Genomic DNA, 13,595 nt, shown 5'->3' with positions numbered 1-13,595 from the left:
TACAGAATGATACATTAATAATTTATTAATATATATAAATATTGATAGTTTATTACTATTTATTAATCTTAACATGGTTGATATTTATTAATATTTTAATAATATAAATATGTAAAAACATTCATATTTTGAGTGAGTAACAGAAAAGACTTGAAGCGCATCAGTTTTGCTGGGAATTTCAAAAAATAAAATCCTTATTTAAACTATAAACATTTTTGACCGACTGAATGATTTTGATCCTGAAAAATAAAATAAATAAATGATAATAAATTCAAATTGATCAGCAACATTAACTCAGGGGCACAATATAGAAAACACTTTAACCTACAAAACGAAAATAAATAAAACAACTTGAGCTGTTTTTGATGAAGTCAGGATTAATGGCTGCAATGTGCACGTTTTGCAGTGCACGGCTTTTCCGAGCGCCGTTTGAAGCGTGATACTGCAACTCTCGGCCGTCAGTAAACACATCGGTCTTTCCTCGTCGTCACGGTGAAGCTAAGCGCTACGTACGCTTCGTCATATTTCCCCGTCTTAGCTTTCGGGCGACTTTCGTTTATCTCATTATCTCTTATCGCCGTTCTTATCATCCCTGTTGAATAATTTTCGGCGTTGTCTCTTGAGGGTTTGTTCGCTGCACTTCATATTTCCTGCTGTGTGTTGTGTCCGCGCATGCACGCTGCAAAAAAAAAAAAAAAAACAAACAAAAAAAAATAAAATTACACACCATAAAGCTAATACCCTGCTAACCTACGGATGCACAATTATACTTTATTCTAGTACAGAAAAAAATGCACATTTGCAGCGGGCGGGGGAAGCACGTGGTGTCCGTGATCCCGACGTCGATACCCGGCGTCCGAATCCCTGATGCGCAACTTCGGCTGCGAATGAAATGACTTTTTTGGGATTTTCAGAGGTAAAAGCGAAGAAAGCTCAGCGGAGTGCTCGCCGCGGCCGTGACGGAAGGTGCACGGGATTATTCTTCGCACAGCCTCAAGGTGAATAAACCGATGGGTTTATTTGATACCATAACATGCTATCGTGAGGATTTATCACCAAGGTGTTCAGTAAGTACCCGGTAACAACACCTTTATTACACAAATTCAGTTTTTCTTTCCGCTAACGCCTCTCTCGCTCCCGTGATATCTGACACCGCAGAAAGAGATTGGTCTGATTCAGAGAGGCCGCCGACCTCCTTCCCGTTGCCATGTCGCCGTGTCTTTCCCTCACAACCGTTTCGTGTTATTGTCAGTCGCCGCGGCGATCGCGTAATCTGCATGACGGCACCCCCGCCGCCGGCACGGGGACAAGAAATTGGACCTCGGCGCGGAGCTAAATGTGCCTTCAATCTCAACAATCCTTTTAATCTTTCATCAATCATGTGGATGCAGCTCGAGGCCCAGATCCTGTTACCCACTGAGGGCAAAAGCTTGGAATTGACAGGCTTGGGCGGGGCGGCGGCGAGATGTTAGCATTTAACTTGTGACGTGCAGCTGGTTGGACTTGGCATGCATTTGCAACCGTCGGCGTCAATATATTCGCGCATTCTCAGCCCGACGGGATAAACGTTAGCGTGCCGGATGCGTTCCCTCCTTTGGCTCCGTAGAAGTCTGGGTTTTTAAAGCGCAACCACGCGGTGCATCCGGACCGCTGGTTTTCGATGTGATGCTAAACACGATTAGCTTCTTGCTACACAGAGAAAGATGAGATAAACTTTATTGATCCCCATTGGGGAAATTCCTTTATCACCGCAGCTATATCATCAAAAAAATAAAAAAAAGTAAATTTAAATGAGTCTAAATGTAAATAGAGAAGATAGTAAGACATCCACAAATAGATAGACAGCAACAACAACAACAACGTTAGGGATAGTAATGGACAACATAACGGAACAGTGGGGGTGAAAAATACACAACTAAATGACAATATAAACAGAGTGACAATAGCAATGATGTATGTATGTGTACGAATGTGTGCGGTAAATTAAATTAACAAATTCAAAACAAAATAAATTGAGGCCACCGACAAGTGAAGAGACCGTTTCCGTTATTATGTGCAAACAAGTTCTCACTTTAAAACCAAGATCTTGGCCGGAAGCATCCTGTTAGCTTGTATTCTATTAGCTTGTATCCTCTTAGCTTATATCCTGATAGCTTGTATCCTGACAGATTTAATCCTGTTAGCTTGTCGCTTGTATCCCGCTAGCTTGTATCCTGACAGCTTGTAGCCTGTTAGCTAGAGTGGGAGAAATGCAGCAAGCCATGCTAACATGCAGCGCTTATTTCCAAATAATGCATCTGATAACATGCTCATTCTTCGGCCAAACGGCTCTCCTCAAGACCTTCGACGCCGGGGTTAGCGTTAGCCGCCTGTTCTTCAGTGGCCCAGTAGCATGTTAGCTGCGGACAAGAAGAGGCTGGACAGACTGATCGTCCTGGGACGATCCCAGAATGATACTCAAAGCTGTCATTTCTGACGTCCCACACATTGCAGGACGACGTCACGGAACTTGGCGGCTCCTTCAGCTACAGACTGAAACATCTGGGTTGTTCCTCAACGCGGTCAATAATAACGGACGCTTTCGGACTGAAAACTTCGAGGAACTCGGTTCTAAGCCTCAAACCACCGTGAAGTAGAAGAGGAAGACGACAAGACAATACGGAGAGCCGAGTGCATTGTGAGGAAAAGAAAAAAAACATGGACAACCAGATGGATTGAAGCGGTTCTATCTTCTCCCTGCGCTGCTTCGCCCCCGCTGGTAGCCCTGCTGGTAGCCAACTCCCGTCTTATTATAGCCCACATTGGTAACCAACATTACCAGCATTTATGTTCTTCCTCGAGCCCTGGAAGCTACTGTGTAGCTTAGCGGTCTGGGAGTTTAAATATATAAACAGACGTATGTATGTATATATGTATATTTATATATGAATACACATACTTAGATGCACACACACACATATATATATATATATACATACACATCAGCATATATTTACATATATAGGTATATGTATATATATACATTTACACATAGATGTGTATGTATATGCGCACACACACACACACATATATATATATACATACACATAGGTATATATATATATGTATATACATATATACGTATATATGTATGTAATGTATATATACACACACACACGTATATCACATTCATTTATACACACACACACACACACACACACACACACAAACATATATATATATATATATACTGCTCAAAAAAAATAAAGGGAACACTTAAAAAACACATCCTAGATCTAAATGAATGAAATATTCTTATGAAATACTTTGCTCTTTACACAGTTGAATGTGCTGACAACAAAATCACACAAAAATGATCAATGGAAATCAATTGTATCAAAACCCATGGAGGTCTGGATTAGGAATCACACTCAAAATTAAAGTGTAAAAACAAAATCCAGGCTGATCCAACTTTGATGTAATGTCCTTAAAACAAGTCAAAATGAATCTGTGTTGCTTCCTGAGTGGACACTATGATTTCACACAAGTGTGATTGACTTGGAGTTACATTGTGTTGTTCAAGTGTTCCCTTTATTTTGTTGAGCAGTATATATATATATATCTATATATATATATATATATAGATATATATACACACACACACACACATATAGGTATGTGTATATAGGACTGTTTCAGAAAATTAGAAAACTGTGATAAAGGTCTTTATCTTCTGCAACGCAAATAAAAAAATAAAAAAAACTTTTCATGATATTCTAATATTTTGAGATAGGTTTTTTGAGTTTTCTTAGGATGTAAACCATAATCAGCAATATTAGAATAATAAAAGTCTTGCAATATTTCAGTTGACTTGTAATGAATCTCGAATGTATGACATTTTTGTTTTTGTAATTGCATGACAGAAGATAAAGAACTTTATCACGATATTCTAATTTTCTGAGACAGTCCTGTATGTGTACACATACATGTATATATAAATATGGCACAACAATTTCCTTCGGGATAAATAAAGTTGTTCTCATCTCATCTCATATCAGTCCATATTCTGGCCAACAATGTGTGTTTCTGTGTGCTTACTGTCCGAGATGCTGTTCATCCTGAATTTCCCCACGGTGGGACTAATAAAGACTTATCTAGTATTGACTGTTCCTCTGGACCCTGACCACAGCAGCTACTAAAAAAGTACAGGGTACCAGGTACTTTTCGCTGATTGATGCAAAAAAAGCGCTCGCTCCAGTCGGGCCACGCTTGACCCGACTTCAACGGAAACGACGCAAACAAAGCCGACACGGCTGGAGATCCGATAGCGCCCGGGTGACCGAGATGCTAACGTAGCCACTTGTGCACATAAGCTGGTACATAACGGTGGTAAACATTAGTTTGCGTCGTCCCGATCGACACGGGAGATACGTTCTACTTCTCTTTAAATTAAATTTAAAAAATTGCCGTGACAGATTTTGGAGCCGGAGTTGGTGATGCTAACTGTCAGTCTACGAATTAGCCTGCGGATTTTTCACACTCGGCGCACCGTATTCTTCCATCCCAAGGGCACAAAGTCATCATTCCACCACAAAAGTAAAATCTTGAATTATGTCACGGAGCGAAAAATATGAATAAAGGTGTTGATGAACGACGGAGCGGAGGGACATCAAATCGGAGTTTTTAGCAAAACAGCTAGAGGGGAACACAGTACTTCCCCCCCGTGCAGTACTTCCTATGTGTACTTAAGGCCCCTCTGTTTGTTTTAGTGCCATCTCATCCCGTGCTGTTGTATTTAAACTGACACGGCGCTTTAAATATTCATATTGGCACCACTTAAAATAGATTATGCAACGCGCGACTTCTGAAACATTTACGGACGCGCCGGCTCCCATAACCGCGGTACGGGAGCTGCAAAGCGCGGCGTCGCTATTAGCATTTTCGACCACAAAGCCGCGCCCGCGGTCATTTCCCGCGGCGATGCCCCCCGAAAAAAAACAACACATCAATCAACCGCTGTGGGTTTTAATTCGAGATTAATCCCGACTTTCCCGCATGGCCCGGGAGGTTACCGAACGTCACGACCCGCGGGCGGCTAGACATTTGGCTAGCTTTAAAGTAGGCCTTGAAAAATATATAGACATGAAATATTCAAAGAGTATATGTAAGTTTTCAAATAGAAGCGAGAATGTGGGTCTGCACTTGTTTGAGGTTTACGTAACATCAGGAGAGCTTCATCGCGAAAACCTGTGTTTATTATATCCCTCCGCGCGTTAGCTTTCCCGGATATCGGCGTCAAAGCGCGTGCGCGGACCCCACGCGCTAAAACACGCCGCGCCCGCGCCTGTCATTATTAGCCGTTCATTAGCGGCGGAGAAGGAAGGGGAAGGAGGAGGCAGGGGAGTGGGAGTGCGGCAAAGACCGACGTTCTCTAATTAGGAGTTTTATGGGGCATATCATTTGAATCACTGCGCTGAGCCTTGACTCAAAAAGCAAAGATGTTTTACTTTTTTAAATCATTTCCTCCGATAAAGAATACGGCGCCGCTGACTGAAAAAAGTTCCCAGTGACGGGGTGAATTATTCAAAACCGGTTGAAAACTGCACTTCCTCTTATGTTCCTGCTTGATTAATCTTAATATTCGGACGGATCAAACAGGCCTCCCGACAGCGCCGATCCGAGAAAAGCCTCCTAAAACTAAAGACGAGCGTCGGAGGTCTGGGTTTGCGACTTTCCCCGCGCCGCGGCTATACGTCGAGCTAATTATCACAGGGGCGGCGGCGGGATCAGCGGTAGCGCCGCTTACGTCCGCCTCACGTACCTGTCGTTTCCCGACGAACAGGTATGGAATCTTATTTATCATCTGGTGTTCTGATGAGGGGAAAACAGCTGCGCCGCCGCGACAACCACCGCATTTGAAGTCGAGGCCCCTTGTTCTCGCTTTTATTGAATCCAGAAAATTTCGCGGAGTGCCTCTTCCTCTCCCACCCTTTTTTGATCTGGTTTTTGACTCCCAGACGTCGCTTCCACTTGCGTTCGCCTCTGTTCCGCGGATTTTTCCTGCCCGGGAGTTGCGTTTTTTTCTTTTTTCACTCTGAACTCCGGGTACAGGTTGGCGTCGGACTCGGGCGTACGGCATGACGATTGACTTACAGCGAAACCGTTGAGGAAAGGCTTAATTCCAGGACCTCGGGGACGGTCGGGTAATCAATCCCGAGTTCGGTGTTGGCGGAGCTTTGCTCCCTTCGAGCGCTTCTTACAGTACTCTGCTGTTTTTGTCTTCAGATTTTAGCGAAATAACAACAGGGGGCGCAGAAGACGGAGGTGAGACCATCCAGGTAGAGACACCGAGGAGAAGTTGGGAAGCAGAGACGACGAGGAAGTTCAAGTCGGTAGCGAGGAGGGAAAGAGTCCTGGACAAGTTAGATCTCCTGGATGATCGTGACTTGGACCTGGAGGAGGACCTGATGAAGATCAGGGAGGAAGGAGACCTTGGCGGGACCACCAAGAGGAGATACAAAGAGAGACGGCATTGAGTCAGTTGGTGTAAAAGGAGAGGGTTAGATGGAAGCAGACTGAGGAGTTCCCTGAAGGGAACAGCCCAAAGAAGAAGATTTTACGTCTTAACGGATTGGTGGATTCCCACTTTAAAATACACATAAATCCCCGGCAATGAAAAGCAAACGAGGTAAAACCCGCTTCTACATCGAGTCCTTCTACTCCGACTGATACCGGCATTACCGCTAGTATCGCGCCAGGTATCGGAGTTTCTGGCGGCAGCCGGAGAACGGAAAAACAGGAGATGTCGACAGAAAAGGTGAAGTTCAGCTCTTCGTCCCTGATTCATCCTCTCCGGAGCTGGAGACGTCGGTTTCCTGCCGACGCCGTTTGCTCTCGTTCCTCCTTTTTTTTGTCTCCCGCCTCATCCCTCACCATTCACTCCATTTCCTTCCTCTTGTCGGCGGCATCATAAAAAAAAAAACAAAAAAAAAAAAACAACCAAATAATGATAGAAAATATATTTGTCCGCTGATCTGTGATAGAAATGTTATTATTGTACGATTTCGATCATCCCAGTGATTTTTTTGTGTCGATATCGCCGAATTTGTGTCTTTTGTGAATCAGACTAACCTCCATAGCAATAATCTCCATTGAGACAAAGAGACTTTTAAAACTAAAAAAAAAAGATAAAGAGGACTTTTGCACCAAAGTCATGGAGATGTTTGGAAAGGCGAATGGATTTCACTTCTAAGTAGACGTAAGACCACAACAACATTTAAATCAAATATGTACCTTACCAGTATGTGATAAGGGATATAAGACACAACCAGTAGTGCAATGGAGAATCTATGCTACTCTGTTTAATTCATCTCCGATATTTGGAAATCTGACTTTAAAAGAGTGGGTGCATGTCATCGCCCTTCCCCTGGCCTCCCTTTGACCCTATCGGGCTTCTGTCGTCGGTGTACGCCAGTGCCTTCTGCCTAACCGCCTGTTCCTAACTGGGATTTTGGCACCCGGGTTAGTCAACTTCTGAACCATGACGGTGGAGAACCCGGAGGTCTCAACCCGATAAGCCAGTTTGACACCGGAATGGAAGAAGGTACCTTCTTGCCAAAAGGTAGGAGTGCTCCCCACTGGACTTGCAAGCCAGAGAGAGAGAGGTAATAAACATGGGAGGGGTACGTGGAGAGAAAGTCCAAATGTGCCAAACCAACGAGCACCAACAAACCAAAACGAGGCGTTCTTCGACAAACCGGGGAATTACGTCCGGGAACGCACGAGGAAGAGCCAAAGTTTAAAAAAATAAAATAAAAAAGAGAGAGTTCCGACTCCGGCGGGGGCGGATTGATTTCAAATAATCCTATCACAGGATCCCGGCGCCGCCGGCCACGCAAGAGGCGGGAAGAGTCAGAGTGGCAGGATGATGAAAGGAGGTTTTTCACGCTCGAGCGCCGTTACCGCCAGACGGCCCCGCCGGTGGAATGACCCGCGGGTGCCGAGCCTCGGCGGTTTGGATCGAGCTGTGAAAGAAGTTGCCGCCGTGAAACTTTTAGCTGGAAGCCAAACAAAAAAAAGGTACTGATGAAACCTTGAGGCGAAGAAACTTTTTCCCGAGTTTTATTCTGGTTTTACTGGCGGTTTACTGTTCGCCGGGGTCGCGGACGGGCCGACGGGAAACTCCACGGCTACAATGTTTGCAGATGACATTGGGATCTACATCGAGAGCAAGGGAGCGCTAGGGGGAACATCTAGAGGGGTATGCTCTGGAGAGGAGAGGGATGAAGGTTGTCGGAGTCTGGTATCCTTCACCCGGTCCTCTGGAGACGACCTGGGCGGATGCATTTCCTAGTTTTTCCTTGCTAAACGTCGAGCAAAACACAGCAAACGATATTCAGTATGTCCAAACTTTTTGCAAAGAGGGCCATATTTGGTGAGGTATAAACGTACCAGGGCCGACCACTCAGCCTGGCATTCTTTGAATCGTTAACATTAAATGCGAATGAACTTTTTCATGATTATTTTATTGCAACTGGCCTACATTTCATGTTTTAACACAGAACACAAATTTAAGGTTCTTATCAGAATCACCCTTTTAGTGGCGAGAATGCGGCCACGGGTCTACTGCCATCTTCTGTGGTCAGCAGTCCTGGCGGCTACATATTATTGATTTTATGACAGAAGTTGCGGGCCGGTGTTAATTTCAACACGGGCCGCATTCGGCCCGCGGGCCGGACTTTGGTCACGCCTGGCTTAGCGGTTAGCTAAATCTTCGGTCCTTGACCCAGCAAGATCGACAGTTCTTCACCTCCATATAACCTCTCCGGGCCTCCTTGCTGTCGTCCTTTCTGCGGCCCCTTCTTCATCCTTTACTCCGTTGGGGTTCCTGATGGTCTCCTCCCGTCAGAACCACCCCTCACCAGTTGACTCACATCTGTAGTCAGCATGTTATCTTCATCTGGTGATCCACTCCACGTGCCCCCAGCCTTTTAGCTTCCCTATTTGCTCTTCCTGTGACCATTACCCCACTTTCCGGTATGACATTTGCTGTCTGGTCAGCAAATATCTGTTCCAGATTTTCCATCACTCTCAACTTGACCCGATCAACACTTCTCCTCCACAAGGTGGACTACCTCCATGGATGAGAACTCGGAATCCAAGTGAGGCTACCGGGAGCAGAGATGAAGAAGGCGGAGAATTTTGGATGGGTCAACGGTCTGGGGCGATGGTGGAGAAGAGGTGGAGGAGAGTGTACAGGGTGATGGAAGAGCATGAAAGAAAAAGTTCTGAGATGGTTTGTACAGAGGAGGGATGGTGAAGATCTTGCTAGAAGGATGCCAGGACCTGGAGGAGGACCAGAGAGGAGCTTTACGGAGGCAAAGAGGACCGGAAGTTAGCATGTAGGAGGAGAGGGTTAGCTGATGGGCTACGGTGACCCCAAAGGACCAGCCGAAGAAGGCGGATACAAGAAACCCCGACACCTGCGAGCCAGAATCGAGTTAAATCTTACATTCCTACCCCTTTTACATCTGAAAGGAAGTTAAACTCCTTCGTCCGCCGAGCCCCGAGCGGCGCCGGGCCGCGGGGCCCGCCGGGCGGATTAGCTTCTCCCGGACAATGCGTTGAATTGAAGGCCCCCTTCTTTTGTCACCACCTGGTGACCAAACACGCTCCCGGGGCCGGGAGCTCTTGACCGACCCCCGGGAGAAGAGAGACTCGGATTTGAAAACCCAGAGCCGAACAAAAGACCCCAAAAGAGGCGGCCGTTCGGCCCCTTCGACACGACAAACCCCGGAAGCCGGAGGTCCGAAAGGAAGCCGGGGGAAGAGCAGAACTTCTGTCGCCGCTCCTTCTCAGGCACTCCAGTTGATTATAGGTTCAACTCCCCAAAACGTAATTACGGACTTGGAGGTCGCTCGCTTTAACAAAGCGCATTAGCATATCGCTGACAGATAAACACTCAGGTGACATTTGGACGAGACGCGGCTCCGTGATTACGATAAGGAGACGCTTCCCGCGGCTCTTGTTTTAATTCACCCAGAAGCCGAAAGAGCCGGGAGGTCCGAGGCTCGAGGTTTCGGGTTCGATTCCAATTGGGTACTCTTCATTTTGGGTGAACTCCAGGTTCTCCTGGATTCTCCATGTTCTCTAGGAGGCCCGTGGTTTCCTCCCTGGTTCACTCCAGCATGGGGTTGCTCCATGTTCACCCCGGATGGTTTCCCTCCAGGTTCTCCCACTGTTGGTTCTCCATTTTCTCCTGCATGGGTTTCCTCCATGTTCTCCTTCTGTTGGTTCTCCATGTTCACCCTGGATGGGTTCCCTCCAGGTTCTCCTTCTGTTGGTTCTCCATGTTCACCTGTCTGGGTTCCTGCCATGTTCTCCATCTGCCTGTCGGACTATCTTCTGTTGGTTCTTCAGGTTCTCCTGTCTTGGTTCCCTCCATGTTCTCCATCTGCCTGTCGGACTATCTTCTGTTGGCTCTCCAGGTTCTCCTGGATGGGTTCCCTCCATGTTCTCCCACTGTTGGTTCTCCATGTTCTCCTGTCTGGGCTATCCCCTGTCCCCTGTCGGACTATCTTCTGTTGGTTCTCCAGGTTCTCCTGCATGGGTTCCCTCCACGTTCTCCATCTGCCTGTCGGACTATCTTCTGTTGGTTCTCCAGGTGCTCCAGGTTCTCCTGCATGGGTTCTCTCCATGTTCTCCCTCTATTGGTTCTCCATGTTCTCCTGTCTGGGTTCCCTCCATGTTCTCCATCTGCCTGTCGGACTATCTTCTGTTGGCTCTCCAGGTTCTCCTGGATGGGTTCCCTCCATGTTCTCCCACTGTTGGTTCTCCATGTTCTCCTGTCTGGGCTATCCCCTGTCCCCTGTCGGACTATCTTCTGTTGGTTCTCTAGGTTCTCCTGCATGGGTTCCCTCCACGTTCTCCATCTGCCTGTCGGACTATCTTCTGTTGGCTCTCCAGGTTCTCCTGGATGGTTTCCCTCCAGGTTCTCCTTCTGTTGGTTCTCCATGTTCTCCTGTCTGGGTTCCCTCCATGTTCTCCATCTGCCTGTCGGACTATCTTCTGTTGGTTCTCCAGGTTCTCCAGGTTCTCCTGCATGGGTTCTCTCCATGTTCTCCCTCTATTGGTTCTCCATGTTCTCCTGTCTGGGTTCCCTCCATGTTCTCCATCTGCCTGTCGGACTATCTTCTGTTGGTTCTCCAGGTTCTCCAGGTTCTCCTGCATGGGTTCCCTCCACGTTCTCCATCTGCCTGTCGGACTATCTTCTGTTGGCTCTCCAGGTTCTCCTGGATGGGTTCCCTCCTTGTTCTCCATCTGTTGGTTCTCCATGTTCTCCTGCATGGGTTCCCTCCATGTTCTCCATCTGCCTGTCGGACTATCTTCTGTTGGCTCTCCAGGTTCTCCTGGATGGTTTCCCTCCAGGTTCTCCTTCTGTTGGTTCTCCATGTTCTCCTGTCTGGGTTCCCTCCATGTTCTCCATCTGCCTGTCGGACTATCTTCTGTTGGTTCTCCAGGTTCTCCAGGTTCTCCTGCATGGGTTCCCTCCATGTTCTCCATCTGTTGGTTCTCCATGTTCTCCTGTCTGGGTTCCCTCCATGTTCTCCATCTGCCTGTCGGACTATCTTCTGTTGGCTCTCCAGGTTCTCCTGCATGGGTTCCCTCCATGTTCTCCCTCTGTTGGTTCTCCATGTTCTCCCTCTGTTGGTTCTCCATGTTCTCCTGCATGGGTTCCCTCCAGGTTCTCCTTCTGCCTGTCTGGTTCCCCTCTGTAGGTTCTCCAGGGTTCCTCCTGCAGCTCCCTCAATGGTCCGAAGGCGTGAAAGCAAGGGTGGTTCCCTGTATGTGATTGACAGGTCACCTGTCCAGGTTAAGCCCCGCCCCCTGCCTAGGTGTCAACTTGGCCCCGCCCCCTGATGACTCCATCAGCTAAATGTCGATTAAATAATCATATTTATATATAACAATAATATAAACATAATTTAAAAAGTCGACATTTTACCCCAATATTAAAATATTAAAAAAAGAGAATTATAACGGGAATTAGTTGGGAACGAATTTATGACGTATTTGCAAAATATGTAATTAGAAAATGTTGTTTTAATAACTGACTATCAAACAAACTTTTGATCCAATTCCACAAAGCTTTTAGTTCATCATCGATCGATCGATTTTTTTTTTTTTTTCTTTTTTTTTTTTTAAATTTGATGATTGACAGTCGGTCACGGTCACCCGGGTAACGGAGAAAATATGGGATGGCAGCGAGCGGCCGCTTCCTGCAGCAGAGGGAGGAAGAGGAGGAAGAGGAGCAGACATTTGCAGGGGCGATCTCGCAACGCACGGGAAGGGGGCGTCCACGCACACTCACACGCAGCTCCCGACTCGTGAAGGTAGTGTGTGTGTGTGTGTGTGTGTGTGTGTGTGTGTGTGTGTGTGTGCGTGGGGGGGGGTGGGTGGGGGGTGGGATCACGCAGCCTGTCATCTCCCGCCGCGCAGACCGCCTCCCCCCTCCTCCACACCCGTGCACCTTCCCCTCCACGCAGGACACCCACCGGAGCCGTGCGTGTCAGCGTGCACGTCCGTGCGTGTCTCCCCGCGAAAGCAGCGTTGGATTGGAGCAGCAGCCAACGAAGGGGAGGAGGATTTCTTCTCCTTTTTTTTTTTTTCTATCTCACCCCCCCCCCTTTCCACACCTCCTCCTCCTCCTCCTCTTTTTTTGCCGTGTCGTGTCGTGCACGGCTCCACGCGCACGCCGCTCCGGTTTTACTATCACACGGCAGGAGGAGGAAGGAGGACGAGCGGAGGAGCGCTGAGGATTTCTGCTTCTTCCTCTGTTGTTGTTTCGGAGGAACCAGAAGAAGAAGAAGAAGAAGAAGAAGAAGAGGAGGAGGAGAAGGAGGAGGTTCTCCTGGAGGGTCCAGGACGGGGACGCGCCTCCAGAATGGTGAGATCCTCCGTGTCTCCTTCCCGCCGTGGAAGCTCTGCAGGGGGAGCCGTGGACGGCCGGACGGCGCGTCACGCAACCGCAGCGGCGGAGAACTTGACCCGCCTCGTCCCCTCCTCGTTGCATTCGTGCACGGTTGCAGACGTGCACGAATGTATTGAGGAGAAAGGGGGGGAAGGGGGGGGGGGGGGTCCGTGTCCGTGAATCTGCAAGTTAGCGGACGGACACGGGTGGGTGTGGGGCAGTGGTGTGTGTGTGTGTGTGTGTGTGGTGTCGCGGCGGCTTCCACCTGCATCCGTGGATTACCCCCCCCCACCTTCATGTACATATGTGCGTGTTTACCCCCCTCCCCCTCCCTCCCGCCCCGCATGATTATCGTTCATCCGTGCGTGCACCGTGCGCGTCCGTGGGAGTCCGGTTCGGCGTTAGGGGTGGTGGTGGTGCGGGAGGGGGGGGGGGTGCGGCGCGTCCCCGTCGACGCGGACGGGCACGTAAATAACCGAGCTGGAGTCGGCAGGTGAAGGTGTCCCGCGTGTGCGTGGCGTGGCGTGGCGTGCGTGGACGTCCGGTACCGGATAATGCACGTTAGGCTCGGAGCCGGGCGGAACCCGGACCGCGTCCCGTTTATTTCTTTTTAAATTTTAATTTTTTATTTTGTTTTTCGAAAGGT

At 48.0% G+C, this 13,595-nt stretch overlaps 1 protein-coding gene across 1 annotated transcript in view; it reads left to right on the top strand.

The window, feature by feature from the left end:
- The first annotated feature begins 12,621 nt into the window (after window positions 1-12,621).
- Window positions 12,622-13,595, top strand: part of tenm4 (teneurin transmembrane protein 4) — a 191,243-nt gene continuing 190,269 nt past the window's right edge. The window contains exon 1 of the mRNA XM_086164949.1: window positions 12,622-12,925. The gene's annotated coding sequence lies outside the window, so the exon portion shown is untranslated. The remainder of the gene's footprint in view (window positions 12,926-13,595) is intronic.

Source organism: Fistularia commersonii, chromosome 18 (assembly GCF_037954325.1).
Source record: "Fistularia commersonii isolate RoL2024-O1a breed Wild chromosome 18, RoL_Fcom_v1.0, whole genome shotgun sequence".
In the NCBI taxonomy this organism is placed as follows: Eukaryota; Metazoa; Chordata; class Actinopteri; order Syngnathiformes; family Fistulariidae; genus Fistularia; species Fistularia commersonii.
Note: the sequence above shows the minus strand (reverse complement) of the source record. Positions and strands in the feature narration are given on the sequence as shown.